The sequence below is a fragment of the Arachis stenosperma genome, chromosome 1 (genome assembly GCF_014773155.1).
Source record: "Arachis stenosperma cultivar V10309 chromosome 1, arast.V10309.gnm1.PFL2, whole genome shotgun sequence".
Taxonomy (NCBI): Eukaryota; Viridiplantae; Streptophyta; class Magnoliopsida; order Fabales; family Fabaceae; genus Arachis; species Arachis stenosperma.
In genome coordinates this window covers 35,069,397-35,079,123 of record NC_080377.1, presented here as the reverse complement: position 1 = coordinate 35,079,123, position 9,727 = coordinate 35,069,397, and the positions used below count along the sequence as shown (strand labels likewise).

At 40.2% G+C, this 9,727-nt stretch overlaps 1 non-coding gene across 1 annotated transcript; it reads left to right on the top strand.

Moving 5' to 3' along the window:
- The first annotated feature begins 1,323 nt into the window (after window positions 1-1,323).
- Window positions 1,324-1,431, top strand: LOC130955174 (small nucleolar RNA R71). Its single transcript, XR_009076627.1, has one exon. It is a non-coding gene; the product is annotated as a small nucleolar RNA R71 (small nucleolar RNA).
- Window positions 1,432-9,727: the final 8,296 nt, after the last annotated feature.

Below are 9,727 nucleotides of genomic sequence, written 5' to 3'. Positions count from 1 at the left end.
AATCTTCACCAAAACATCCTCAACAAGTCCATGAGCTTGTTTTCTTGAGTTGTCTGCCATCTCTAGTGAGATTTTTGCAGCTTGCACCTCAAAGATTCCTAGCTTCTCCATTACAGAGAGAGGCATGAGGTTTACACTTGACCCTAAGTCACACAGAGCCTTCTTGAAGGTCATGGTGCCTATGGTACAAGGTATTGAAAACTTCCCAGAATCTTGTCTCTTTTGAGGTAATTTCTGCCTAGACAAGTCATCCAGTTCTTTGGTGAGCAAAGGAGGTTCATTCTCCCAAGTCTCATTTCTGAATAACTTGTCATTTAGCTTCATGATTGCTCCAAGGTATTTAGCAACTTGCTCTTCAGTGACATACTCATCCTCTTCAGAGGAAGAATACTCATCAGAGCTCATGAAGGGCAGAAGTAAGTCCAATGGAATCTCTATGGTCTCATTTTGAGCCTCAGATTCCCATGGTTCCTCATTTGGGAACTCAGTGGAGGTCAGTGCATGCCCATTGAGGTCTTCCTCAGTGGCGTTCACTTCCTCTCCTTCCTCTCCAAATTCGGCCATGTTGATGGCCTTGCACTCTCCTTTTGGATTTTCTTCTGTATTGCTTGGAAGAGTACTTGGAGGGAGTTCAGTAACTTTCTTGCTCAGCTGTCCCACTTGTGCCTCCAAATTCCTAATGGAGGACCTTGTTTCAGTCATGAAACTTTGAGTGGTCTTGATCAGATCAGAGACCATGGTTGCTAAGTCAGAGGGGTTCTGCTTAGAATTCTCTGTCTGTTGCTGAGAAGATGATGGAAAAGGCTTGCCATTGCTAAACCTGTTTCTTCCACCATTATTGTTGTTGAAACCTTGTTGAGGTCTCTCTTGATTCTTCCATGAGAAATTTGGGTGATTTCTCCATGAAGAATTATAGGTGTTTCCATAGGGTTCTCCTAGGTAATTCACCTCTTCCATTGAAGGGTTCTCAGGATCATAGGCTTCTTCTTCAGATGAAGCATCCTTAGTACTGCTTGGTACATTTTGCATTCCAGACAGACTTTGAGAAATCAGATTGACTTGTTGAGTCAATATTTTGTTCTGAGCCAGAATGGCATTCAGAGTATCAATCTCAAGAACTCTTTTCTTCTGACTTGTCCCATTGTTCACAGGATTCCTTTCAGAAGTGTACATGAATTGGTTATTTGCAACCATTTCAATTAGCTCTTGAGCTTCTGTAGGCGTTTTCTTCAGATGAAGAGATCCTCCAGCAGAGCTATCCAAAGACATCTTGGATAGTTCAGAGAGACCATCATAGAAAATACCTATGATGCTCCATTCAGAAAGCATGTCAGAAGGACATTTTCTGATCAATTATTTGTATCTTTCCCAAGCTTCATAGAGGGATTCTCCATCCTTCTGTCTGAAGGTTTGGACTTCCACTCTAAGCTTACTCAATTTTTGAGGTGGAAAGAACTTTGCCAAGAAGGCATTGACTAGCTTTTCCCATGAGTCCAGGCTTTCTTTAGGTTGTGAGTCCAACCATATCCTAGCTCTGTCTCTTACAGCAAAAGGGAATAGCATAAGTCTGTAGACTTCAGGGTCAACCCCATTAGTCTTGACAGTGTCACAGATTTGCAAGAATTTAGCTAAGAACTGATGAGGATCTTCCAATGGAAGTCCATGGAACTTGTAATTCTGTTGCATTAGAGAAACTAATTGAGGCTTAAGCTCAAAGTTGTTTGCTCCAATGGCAGGGATAGAGATGCTTCTCCCATAGAATTCGGGAGTAGGTGCAGTAAAGTCACCCAGCACCTTCCTTGCATTGTTGTTGTTTTCGGCTGCCATGGGTTCTTCTTCTTTGAAGATTTCTGTTAGGTCCTCTACAGAGAGTTGTGCCTTAGCTTCTCTTAGCTTTCGCTTTAAGGTCCTTTCAGGTTCAGGGTCAGCTTCAACAAGAATGCCTTTGTCTCTGCTCCTGCTCATATGAAAGAGAAGAGAACAAGAAAATATGGAATCCTCTATGTCACAGTATAGAGATTCCTTGAGGTGTCAGAGGAAAAGAAAATTAGAAGGAACAGGTAGAAGAATTCGAACTTAGTCAAATAGAGTTCGAATTGTGCATTGAGGAGGAGTGGTACTCCATAGATAGAATGATGTGAGAAGAGGGGAAGAGATTTTTCAAAAATTAATTAAAAAGATTTTAAAAACATTTTGAAAAACTTTAATTTGATTTTCGAAAATCAAGAGTGAGAAAGATATCAAGTAATTTTTGAAAAGATTTTGAAACTAGAAATCAAAAAGATATGATTAAAAAGTTATGGTTTTAAAAAGATATGATTGAAAAGATATGATTAGAAAACAATTTAAAAAAAAGATTTGATTTTAAAAATTAATGACTTGCCTAACAAGAAAAGATATGATTCAAACATTAAACCTTCCTCAACAGAAAAGGCAACATACTTAAAATGTTCAATCAAATCATTAATTGTTAGCAAGTATCTTTGAAAAAGGAAAGAAATTGATTTTGAAAACATTTGATTGAAAAGATATGATTTGAAAAAGATTTGATTTTGAAAAACTTTGAAAACTTGAAAAAAAATTGATTTGAAAACAAAATCATGAAACACTAGAATTCATTCTTAAGAACTCTGAAAAATACCTAATCTAAGCAACAAGATGAACCGTCAGTTGTTCATACACGAAACAATCCCCGGCAACGGCGCCAAAAACTTGGTGCGCGAAATCGTGATCACTACAACTTCGCACAACTAACCAGCAAGTGCACTGGGTCGTCCAAGTAATAAACCTTACGCGAGTAAGGGTCGATCCCACGGAGATTGTTGGTATGAAGCAAGCTATGGTCACCTTGTAAATCTTAGTCAGGGAGACTCAAATGGGTATAGATGATGAATGAAACATAAAGATAAAGATAGAGATACTTATGTATATCATTGGTGAGAGCTTCAGATAAGCGTATGAAGATGCCTTCCCTTCCGTCTCTCTGCCTTCCTACTGTCTTCATCCAATCCTTCTTACTCCTTTCCATGGCAAGCTTATGCAAGGGTTTCACCGTTGTCAGTGGCTACCTCCCATCCTCTCAGTGGAAATGTTCAACGCACCCTGTCACGGCACGGCTATCCATCTGTCGGTTCTCGGTCAGGCCGGAATAGAATCCATTGATTCTTTTGCGTCTGTCACTAACGCCCCGCCTGCTAGGAGTTTGAAGCACGTCACAGTCATTCAATCATTGAATCCTACTCAGAATACCACAGACAAGGTTAGACCTTCCGGATTCTCTTGAATGCCGCCATCAGTTCTTGCCTATACCACGAAGACTCTGATCTCACGGAATGGCTGGCTCGTTTGTCAGGCGAGCACTCGGTTGTCAGGTGATCAACCATGCATCATGTTTCAGGAATCCAAGAGATATTCACCCAATCTAAGGTAGAACGGAGGTGGTTGTCAGTCACACGTTCATAGGTGAGAATGATGATGAGTGTCACGGGTCATCACATTCATCAAGTTGAAGAACAAGTGATATCTTGGACAAAGAACAAGCGGAATTGAATAGAAGAACAATAGTAATTGCATTAATACTCGAGGTACAGCAGAGCTCCACACCTTAATCTATGGTGTGTAGAAACTCCACCGTTGAAAATACATAAGAACAAGGTCTAGGCATGGCCGAATGGCCAGCCTCCCAAAGTGATCAAAAGATCTCAAGAACAAAGAATTCCAAAGATCAGAAGATTCTCCGATGAAAATACAATAGTAAAAGGTCCTACTTATAGAAAACTAGTAGCCTAAGGTTTACAAAGATGAGTAAATGACATAAAAATCCACTTCCGGGCCCACTTGGCGTGTGCTTGGGCTGAGCAATGGAGCATTTTCGTGTAGAGACTCTTCTTGGAGTTAAACGCCAGCTTTTGTGCCAGTTTGGGCGTTTAACTCCCATTTTGGTGCCAGTTCCGGCGTTTAACGCTGGAAATTCTGAAGGTGATTTTGAACGCCGGTTTGGGCCATCAAATCTTGGGCAAAGTATGGACTATCATATATTGCTGGAAAGCCCAGGATGTCTACTTTCCAACGCCGTTGAGAACGCGCCAATTGGTCTTCTGTAGCTCCAGAAAATCCACTTCGAGTGCAGGGAGGTCAGAATCCAACAGCATCTGTAGTCCTTTTCAGTCTCTGAATCAGATTTTTGCTCAGGTCCCTCAATTTCAGCCAGAAAATACCTGAAATCACAGAAAAACACACAAATTCATAGTAAAGTCCAGAAAAGTGAATTTTAACTAAAAACTAATAAAAATATACTAAGAGCTCAACTAAAATTACTAAAAACATACTAAAAACAATGCCAAAAAGCGTACAAATTATCCGCTCATCAACGACGCGATCGTGTGACGTGCACGATCTGCATAATCTGCAGATTCTGCTGGGGGCGATTTTGGGCCCTATTTTGACCCGGTTCTCGGCCCAGAACAGCAGACTAGAGCCAGAGAACATGCAGAAACCAGAGACAACATTCATTCGACACAGTTTTAGTTTTAGATCTAGTTTTTACTCCTCCTCTAGGTTTTTCTCTCTACACATTGATAGTTTTTAGGATTTTATTTCTCTATCACTTTTTGCATTGGGATATTGAGAAGAGTTATTACCTCATCAAGACTTCGTCATTCTAGTTCGTTTTCTTTACTTGGCTTTACTCTTCCATGTCCTTTGCTTTGTTAATTTTACCATTGGAATATTATTAGGATTTATTTAATACAAGGATTACTTTTATTTTTATTTGATTATTTTTATTTTTATTTACAATGTCTTTCTTTAATTCCTTTTCATATGTTATGAACTTTACATTTACAATGAGCGAGTAGTTCCCTAACTTGATGGGGAGTTGATTGAAAGGAACCAATTGAGTTGGAAGGCTTGAAAGAAAGATTGTAATAGGGTTATTGTTGGCTTGCCCTCCAGTCACTAATACCAATCCCTTTTAATTAAGTGGGTTGAAACTTGTGAACGGGCATAGCATCCCAACTTGTTTGAATTTCCCTTACCTAGTAAGAGATAACTAAACAGGATAACCTTTTATTATCAATTAATCTAGAGAGTAATCCAACAACAGCGGGACTTCCAACTAATCAACTCCCAGTCAAGGCTTTTATTTACATTATTCAAATTCTCCAATTTAATTCCCTATTTACTCAACTCAAACCTTTTTGAAAACATCTGATTAATAAAATAGCACACTTTTCTGCAACTCGTTGGGAGACGACTTGGGATTCATACTTCCAGTATTTAAAATTTAAATTTCTGTGACACCTTTCTAAATTGATAAGTGGATTTCTGGTGAGTTAAGAACTATACTTCCAACGTACACATTTTAATAATTTTTAATTCACCAATTTCTGCCGCATCAATTTTTGGCGCCGTTGCCGGGGAGTTGCAACAGTGTGTTAATTTATTGATTGGTATTTATTTTTATTGCAATTTTTTTTCTTTTTATTTTATCACTATAAACTGTACGTTTCTTTCGTTAAATGACGCGTTCACTTCCTGATCCAAGCTTGCCAGCATTTGACCCTGAGATTGAAAGAACTCTTTCACATATAAGGCAAGCTCGGCGTAAGCGACTCCTCTTTGAGGGCAAACCTGAACCGTCATCTAAGGAAGAAACAAACCACCTTTCTACTGATCCAGTTCATTTACATGCAGGTGACATGGCAGCGCCCAGAAGAGTCACCATCCAGGAGGAAGGAGCCCTAGATTTTACGCTCCAACTATTCCAGGCACACCACCCAGCAGTAGCTGTAGATTTTGAAATAAAATCTTCACTACTCAACTTGATGCCCAAATTTCATGGCTTACCTGCTCAAGAGCCTATCAAGCATCTTAGAGATTTCCAACCCGCTTGCTCTACTGTTAAGCGTGATGGCGCTGATGAAATCTCTATTCTATTGAAAGCCTTCCCATTTTCTCTGGAGGGAAAGGCAAGAGAGTGGTACTACACTCAGCCCCGAAAAACTGTTTCCAACTGGGATACACTTAGGAGAGAATTTCTGGATAAATACTTCCCAGCTGAAGTTGCTGATAAGCTGAGGAAGAACATGTCTATGATCATTCAGGATGAATCTGAGACCCTCTATGAATACTTGGAACGCTTCAATACTCTTTGAGATGCATGTCCCCATCATATGATTGACAAGATAGTTTTGCTCGGTTACTTTACACAGGGTTTGAAATCTCAAGATAGGACCACACTGGAAGGTGCTTGCAATGGTTCTATGAAAAAGTACAAGACTACGGACGAAGCATGGCAATTGATCAGAGACTTAGCTGACTCTACTAGGAATTATAGGCAGTTACAAAGTAGGTCAAGAGCTGTTGTGGAAGTATCCACTAATACAGAGACTACTGCTATAGCCCAGAATCTATGTGAAATGACTACCTTACTGAAGCAGATGCAACTGAATCAATAACAACCTCAGCAAGTTCAGCCTTCTCCACCACAGCACAGCCAGCAGTTAGTTCCACAAAGAGTGTGCGGAATCTGTGCAGATTACAGTCACTATACCAATGAGTATCCACAGCTCCAACCAGAAGACAACACTGTAGCAGCCACTCACAACTTTCATGACCGCCCCAATCAAGGGTACAATCAAGGTGGCAACTATAACAAAGGATGGCAGGATAACTCTAACTAAGGCTGGAGAGACAATTCTAACCAAGGTTGGAGGGACAATTCTAACAGAGGAGGCAGAGATAACAATGGAAATCAGAGGTGGAATAACAATAACAATTTCAGACAGCAGAATCAGACTCAGTCCTACAGAGCACCTCATTTAAGACAACCTCAAGCCTCTCAGCAAACTTCCCAGACCACTTACCCCTCTTCATCTCCTCATGATGAATTACTACAAGCCATTAATCGGAGACAACAGGCTATGGAGAATAATATTAATGAAACTATGAATGTTTTGACTTCTACTTTACAAACTCTTGTCTCACAGATTGGATCAATGAACAACTCCAACAACCAGTCCTCAAGCTCTGGTGGACTCCCCTATTAACCATTACCCAACCCAAAGGGTGGTATTAATGCCATCACCCTAAGGTCTGGAACCACACTGCAGGAGAGAAATTAGGAGGAGCCAAGCCCACCAAAACACGCCTCATCTGAAGAGGTAGTAGAATTAGAAGATGTTGAAGAGGAAGAGAACATGCAGGACAAAGCTGAGAAAGAAGAAGCTCAACCACAGGAGGAAGCACCAAAGGACGCAGACACTGCAGAAAACACCACTCCCATTCCATTTCCACAACTTGCAAAGAAGCCCAGGAAGCAGTTGGAATCTGATCCCAAAATGGTAGAAATCTTCAAAAAGGTTGAGGTAACTATTTTCCTTTTTGATGTCATTCAACAGGTACCTAAATATGCAAAGTTTCTAAAAGATTTATGTATACATAAAGACAAAATTAATGAATTAGAAACTATTCCTTTAGGAAGCTCTATATCTACTTTAATAGGAAATTTACCTGAAAAATGTAGTGACCCAGGTCCTTGTATAGTTAGTTGTACTATTGGCGGTGTAGTAATTTATGATTGCATGTGTGATTTGGGAGCATGTGTTAGCATAATGCCTTTATCTGTATATGATATTTTAAGGCTCCCTCCCTTAAAAAGGTCGGCAGCTCATTTTGTGTTGGCAGATAAAAGCATTATTACAGTAGCTGGAGTTGCTGAAGATGTTCTGGTGAACATTAAAGGGCTCACATTTTCCACTGATTTCTATATCTTGGAGATGCCCAATAATGACTCAGATAAGCCATCATCAATCCTACTTGGCAGACCATTCCTGAAGACATTAAGATTCAAATTAGATGCTTTTTCAGGAACATATTCTTTTGAAATAGATGGCCGAATGGTAATCTTCAATTTGAATGGAGTCACAAACAACCCTCCAGAAGATCATTCTATCTTCCAGTGTGATATCATAGATGAAACTGTAGCTGAAATTCACCAGGAAGAGTTGGAAGAAAGGTACACAGAACAAAGTCCAAGTGTGGGGACTCTATTAACTGACAATAAGGATACTTCGGCATTTTCACAAGCTCCAGACAATTCAGAGCCTGCTTATGACCAAAAGATAGAGTTGAAACCTCTCCCTCCACATCTCAAATATGCTTATCTTGAAGATGAGCAGAGGTTTCCAGTTATCATTGCACAGGACCTCACTCCTGACAGGAAGAGCAGTTACTTAGTGTGCTGAGGAAGCACAAGAAAGCAATTGGGTGGAGTTTGGCAGACATAGTAGGCATCAACCCTCAAGTATGTGAGCACAGAATATTTTTAGAGGAAGGAGCAAGACCTGTCCGCCAACCCCAAAGAAGACTGAATCCCACTATTTTGGAAGTTGTCAAAAAGGAAGTGACCAGACTATTGGAAGCAGGGATCATTTATCCCATTTCAGACAGTGAATGGGTTAGCCCAGTACAAGTGGTGCCCAAGAAGTTTGGAGTCACTACAGTGAAGAATGAGCATGGAGAGCTCATAGCAACCAGACTACAGAACGCTTGGAGAGTCTGCATTGATTACAGGCGTCTCAACCAAGCCACCCGTAAGGATCACTACCCACTCCCATTCATTGATCAAATGCTGGATCGCCTGTCAGGTAAATCACATTATTGCTTTCTAGATGGTTACACAGGTTATTTCCAGATTCATATAGCTCCTGAGGATCAGGAAAAGACTACTTTTACATGTCCTTTTGGGACTTATGCTTACAAGAGAATGCCCTTTGGCTTGTGCAATGCAGCAGCTACTTTCCAGAGGTGCATGATGAGTCTTTTTTCTGATCTTATTAAGGACTGTATGGAGGTTTTTATGGATAATTTTAGCATTTATGGTGATTCTTTTAGCCTTTGCTTAGATGGATTATCTAGAGTATTAGATAGATGTGTCAGTACAAACCTTGTATTAAATTTCAAAAAATGTCACTTTATGGTAAAACAAGGGATTGTATTAGGACATGTTGTATCTGCTGGCATTTCTGTAGACCCATCAAAGGTGAATGTTATTTTTAGTTTACCTTACCCCTCCTCTGTGAGGGAAGTCCGTTCGTTCCTTGGCCATGTAGGTTTTTACAGGAGATTTATTAAGGACTTTAGTAAGGTAGCACTTCCCTTATCTAGATTACTGCAGAAGGATATTGAGTTCGACTTCAGTGAGGATTGCAAACTTTGATAAGCTGAAGACCGACCTGACTCAAGCTCCAATTGTGCGAGGACCAGACTGGAGCCATCCATTTGAAATCATGTGCGATGCTTCCAACCATGCAGTAGGAGCAGCGCTGGCCCAGCGTAAAGGTAAGGATCCTTTTGTTATTGCTTATACGTCTAAAACTTTAGACGCTGCCCAATCCAATTATACTACTACTGAGAAAGAGCTTCTTGCTATTGTTTTTGCTCTGGATAAATTCCGAGCTTATTTACTTGGTACTAGAGTAGTAGTGTATTCGGACCATGCAGCTTTAAAGTATCTATTAGCTAAAAAGGAGTCCAAACCAAGGCTCATATGTTGGATACTGCTATTACAAGAATTTGATTTAGAAATAAAGGATAGGAGTGGTAATCAGAATCAAGTGGCAGACCACTTGAGTCACCTTGAGCACATTAAGGATGATTCTACTCCTATAGATGATAATTTCCCACTGGATAACCTGCAAGCAGTATTTGAAGTAGCCCCTTGGTA